Below are 6000 nucleotides of genomic sequence, written 5' to 3'. Positions count from 1 at the left end.
AAGGCAATCACATGATATTGCAGCCCAGTAAGTCCATTACACATAAATATGTATATACATCAGGCACATGGATACAGCATTCACATAGTTAAGCCGGGTGGACCACAGTGTAGCAGCATCTGCCACTGTGGACTCTTTGCTCTTCTCTGAGCCTCCTTCTTATACAGGCCTTGGCCAATCACTGCAGATCATTACTCAGCAGCTTGTAATTGGCCTCACATGTTGCTAGTCACTAATCACAGTAAATACAGTGACTTGCAGTTTTCACCTGAAGGCATGTTACTACAACACCTAACAGAGATATATCCTGACAAGGCGCCAGGGAGAAAAGCAGCTTGCCTGCTGCTTGGATTGCCGACCGGGAGGACTAGCAGGCGAGCGGGCAAACAGGGCAAGTGGCTGAAGGGTCTTGGGGCTGGGCAGGGGGCAATGGGGAGTCATGTGAGGTGTCTCTGGGGGGTCCCTCAAGGCAGTGGGGCCCCGAGACGACTGCCTCCCCCTGCCTCATGGTAGTGACGCCCCTGGGTCTCCCTCTTAGCCCCCCCATTGCAGAAGGCGGGGCTCTCAGGACGGGTTGTGTGTGCTGTGTGGGGTGTGTGGCTCCCCCTCCTTCCCCTCCTCTTTCTCGGGGGTCTTCCACTCCCGTGAGGGGCTGCCTGACCGGACTGAGAAGGGGGAGTGGCTTCCTTCCTCCTCGTGTGGGGTTGTGCCCCGCCCCCTGAAGCCCCGCCCCCCTCCCGCCCCCACCCAGCCAGGGAAACTGCCTGCGAAGAGGGAGAACGCTCTAACTCCTCCTCCCGGGGCCGAGTTCCCGCCCCGCTGGCTCCTCCCATTGCCCCGCCCACCCCAGCTTGGCCTCGGCTGCAGCAGCCCCTCCCCTCCTGTTTCTTCTCCGTCTCCTGCTCGGGGACGGGGCATGCTGCCGCTGCCACTGTGGGAGAGCAGAACCGCTCCCCATGTGGTGGTGCTTATTCTGCATGCAGGTGGCATCCCATGCCCTAAGGGGAAAGTCTTGCCCTGCTCACCTGGAATCTCCCATGCAAATGCAAACCAGGGTGCACCTTGCTTAGCAAAGGGGACCAGTCATGCATACTACCCCGAGGCCTCCCATATGCCATGCGGTGCATCCGCTCCCCCCCTCCCAAATTGAGATGTCTCACCCCTGGCTACAACTCCCCCAATCATCCACTGCCACAAAGGACATTGCGGCAGCAGAAGATAATGGGAGTTGTAGTCCAGCCACATCAGGGGATTCAGTGCAGGGAATCCGGCTCTCAATATATTTCATTATTGATTTATTATTACTATTAGTATTAATAAGGTATTGTTGTTCTTGAATAAAATCCGTTACTAAAAACATTTTCCTCCAGTATGTCTCTCTTTTGAGGCTTCATAGTATGGTATGTCACTCAAGGTAAAGCACAGGGCCATAAAAAACATTCTCCGGAAGGACTGACATGATGAAGCCCATCTGGGTTAGAATGGGGGGAGCTTTCTTCCACACTGGCTGCCGTTGGGAAATGCCGAACAGGTTTTTAGCACTTTGCCCCTTGTTTACCCACTCTGGCATCAGATGCTTTTCTTCCTCTCTTCTCTTTGGACCGGCAAAACAAAGACCCGAAATTCAAGCACCCAATCTTGGGCAGAGAGTCAGGCTCAGGGAATCTGGCAGGTTGTTTTGTCCAGATTCAGCCGGAGAAACCTCCCTGAGATCTCTGTGCAGGAGAAGCGTCTGTGGTTTGGGTCTAGCTTAAACACTGGCCTGCATTCATTGCGCACATGCAAGTTCCAGGTAACTGCAGTGTGGTTATTTCTATTAGAAATGGATGGTGTAAAAAACAAACCAACCCCAAAGCAGAATAAAGCACCAGGGTTGCCCTAATCATGTGGATAATGGGGAGAAAGGTATGTGGTGTGGGGGTGAGGGACGGCCATGCACCCTACAAGAAACGAAAAAACGAGTCTCTTCAAAATAGCTGTAGAAATTAGAATGAATTGCAAAACCACATCATATGCCGGAATGCACCACATATCTGGGGGAGGAACAGGCTGCCACAGGGTCTCCCCAGTCCCTAACGAGGCCATCCAAGGCTGCAGCCCGCGTGGGGCAGGACCCTTGTTTGGAGTGACAAGGACACTTCCAGAGGTCTGGTGGGCAAAGGATGTGTTTTCCCCTCCCCACCCTCCCCAGACCTTCCCCAAAACCAGCACAGAGAAGGCCCCGTCCTGCGTGTACGACAATTGAACTTCAGCAGGGCTTGGCACATAGAGCAGGGTATTCCCAACTGATCTTGCGTGCTGGGAAGCTTCACTTGGCAGAAGGCCGTGCTTCAAGGAGCCGGGGCCCAGACATGGCTGCTGTGTGAGATGGGTATGCGAAAAGATTGCTCCAGGAGCTGGAAGGGATGAGGTCGTAGCTCAGTGGTCGAGCGGATGGAGTCCTAGCTCAGTGGTGGCTCTGGGCACGCAGAAGGTCCCAGATCCCATCCCTGCTGTATTCTCCAGGTAGGCTGGGGAAGAGTTCCTGCCGGAAACCTTGGGAAAGCCGCTGCCAGTCAGTGTAGCCCATCCCAAGCTAGATGGACCAAGCATTGGGGGATCATAGGGCTGTAGCTGAGTGGGAGTGCATCTGCCTTGCAGGCAGAAGGTCCCAGGTTCCATCCCCGGCAGCATCCCCAGGAAGGCTGGGAAAGCGTCTTCCTGAAAAGCTGGATGGACCAGTGGTCTGATAGGGCAGCTTGGTAGGAGTGAGAGGACAGACAGGAGAAACCTTGGATGCCGAGAAGGGAGAAGGAGTGAAATCAAGGATGGGTTCCCTGGTACAGCCGTGGAGCTGTTGTTGGTGCTGACCCAGAGAAACAGGCTTTCTCATCTGCCCTCCTCATCTGGCCAATGGCATCACCTCTACCAGATCTGCATTATTCTCCTCCAAGAGTTGTATTAACTCTTCAGTCCAGCACCCCCTGCTGGCTGATGCTGGAATATCCAGCCAAATGTGGCCTAGATCCAATGGGGTCTGTGCTTATGCTCTTTCCCCACAAAGCAGGGTTCTCCCACTTGGGTCCCCAGACACTGTTGGACCATCACTCCCATAATCCCCAGCCACAATGGCCACAGGAGATCTGGGGTTCTCGCATTCCCAGATGGCCAACACAGAGAATCCCAGCCATAAGAGCTCTGCAAAGACCTTCTGGTGGAAGAGGCCATGGCAGGACCAGAAATCTCCTTGCTTTCCCCTCTGAAAAATGCATTCACAAAAGGCAAGAGAGAAAGAATTCTGGCTCTGCATACTGAAAAATAGCAGTGTTTCTTTTCAAACTGGCGAGCCCTCCCTTTGGAATCATGAGAAGAATCAATTGCACGATGCCGATTCAGGGAGATTAAGCATCCCAGCCTTGTTCAGGAGCTGTGCGTGCTCCAGTTCGGTGAGCCTGTGCGAGGGGACAAGCCAGGACGGTTTGGGAGAGAGGCGCTGGCATGGATGGTGCTGTCCCACCCTGCTCTGGTGCCCAGCACTTTACCCAGGTGGGCGGAAATGCCGCCAGAGGAAGCTCCTCCCCCTCCGACCTTGCTGGTCATCAAGAGGACCGGATCACCAAATGGGAGCACCCACCACAGCTCCCAACTAGGGTGGGCTGCTTGGCCTGCCCCTATCATGTGGATCTTGGAGATTCCCAGATGGAGACGGAGAGCTGGCGATTCCAGACGGAGTATTTGGTGAACCTGTTCCACTTGCACAGATGAAAGATGCTCCCTGAGAACTTGAGCCCTCCACTCGCCCATCTGCTTGCAAAACCCAAAAGGACCTTCCCATCCATTCCCTGCTCTGGGTGCTGCTGGAGGGGAGGAGATGTGGAGGGGGGGGCCTGACTGAGATCATGCAGGGGCTCTACTCAGCAGCAGCAGAAGGTCTGGGGAGGAGACCCACCCGAAAGGGCACCCCCTTTTCCGCCATGAGGAAAACAGCCTCTTCCAAAGTCTAAATTCATCGAAGGCTAAGCAGATGCTTGGACTTCCCACAAAGCTCTCCGTTTGCTTTTGGACAGCCAGCTTTGGGGATATTTGAATACAAGTCAGTCTGGCTTTTGGTCTAGGGCCACCGCAGGAAGTCTCCACTTGCATGAAGTATCAGCATCCAGAGCAGGGAAAGCTGAAGGCGGAAAACGGAAGCAGCAGGACATGCATTTCAGTTCTCCAGGGGAGAGTTCCAGTTCTCAGCGGGTCTCCATCCTCCCTCCCTGGAAGTGGAACTTCTCTTCCAGGTCTCACCCCATACACAATGGCCGGGGTTCCCTGAATTGGGTCCCCTGATGTGGCTGGACTACAACTCTCATTATCTTCTGCTGCCGCAATGTCCTTTGTGGCAGTGGATGATTGGGGGAGTTGTAGCCAGGGGTGAGACATCTCAAATTGGGGGGGGGGGGTGGCGGATGCACTGCATGGCATATGGGAGGCCTTGGGGTAGTAAGCATGACTGGTCCCCTTTGCTAAGCAAGGTGCACCCTGGTTTGCATTTGCATGGGAGATTCCAGGTGAGCAGGGCAAGACTTTCCCCTTAGGGGATGGGACGCCACCTGCATGCAGAATAAGCACCACCACTTGGGGAGCGGTTCTGCTCTCCCACAGCGGCAGCGGCAGCAAGCCCCGCCCCCGAGGAGGAGGAGAAAGAGGAGGGGAGGGGCTGCTGCAGCCGAGGCCAAGCTGGGGTGGGCGGGGCAATGGGAGGAGCCAGCGGGGCGGGAACTCGGCCCCGGGAGGAGGAGTTAGAGCGTCCTCCCTCTTCGCAACCAGTTTTCCAGGCTGGGTGGGGGCGGGAGGAGGGCGGGGCTTCAGGGGGCGGGGCACATCCCCGCACGAGGAGGAAGGAAGCCACGCCCCCTCTTAGTCCGGTCAGGCGGCCCCTCACGGGAGTGGGAGACAAGACCCCCGAGAAAGAGGAGGGGAAGGCGGGGGAGCCACGCCCCCCACAGAGCACACACACCCCGTCCTAAGCCCCGCCCTCTGCAATGGGGGGGCTAAGAGGGAGACCCAGGGGCGTCACTACCATGAGGCAGGGGGAGGCAGTCGTCTCGGGGCCCCACTGCCTTGAGGGGCCCCCCAGAGACACCTCACATTGATGTGAATACCCGGCTCGACTTGGGTCCGCATTTTAGCCAATCAAACAGACTCAAGGGAATCAGTCAGAGGCTTTATTGCTTCGCGATAGCAAGGTAGACAATGTAGCTCACGCATCACATTGAATACAATGAGTTACAGCTAGAGATGTTCTATTTATACAAACAACAACATGAATGCAAAAAGGCTCTTGACCCTAATGCACATACCAACTGAGACCTAACCCCTTTCAAGCACGCATGCGTGACTTGACTATCGTCCATCAGGTGATTTCCCTAATATGGTTAGATCCGCTCTTTCTTCAGCGTTAGCATTTCAAGTGTTTCTCATGGGAACCTAGCTTGGTTAGCATTGCAATTGCTACTATGCAAGCTAGAGAGATAAGAGTAGTGACGGCTATTGTTAAAGCAATGTTGCAGAGTCTGTGTCCTTGGCCTTGCTGAGGTTTCTCTGAGTTAGAGCTTTTGCTTTAAAAGGAGAGTTTCTTTGGTTTACTAACAAAATGGAGTAGCTTTGGTTTACTAAAACACATCAACATGACTCCCCATTGCCCCCTGCCCAGCCCCCAGACCCTTCAGCCACTGGGCCTCTTGGCCCCCTCTCCTGCTCCTCCTCCTGGTCGGCCATCCCAGCAGCAGGCAGGCTGCTTTTCTCCCGGGCGCCTCTCAGCTGATGGGCGGGTGGGGGGGCTTGCAGGGAGGCCTCCGTGTAGGCCTCCGTGAAGCCTGGATTCGAGTAGGCTGGCCAGCCCCAGGAAGAAGGCTGGCAGTCCGAGTGGCCGCCACAGCTCTCTGCAGCAGACCCTCTTCCCAGGCCAGACAGATCAGCCTTGGCCAGGGAGAAGAGGAATCCCTTGATGTGGTTCCCCCCACCCCCCGCCCCACC

This window comes from Hemicordylus capensis, chromosome 1 (assembly GCF_027244095.1).
Source record: "Hemicordylus capensis ecotype Gifberg chromosome 1, rHemCap1.1.pri, whole genome shotgun sequence".
Classification (NCBI taxonomy): Eukaryota; Metazoa; Chordata; class Lepidosauria; order Squamata; family Cordylidae; genus Hemicordylus; species Hemicordylus capensis.
Note: the sequence above shows the minus strand (reverse complement) of the source record.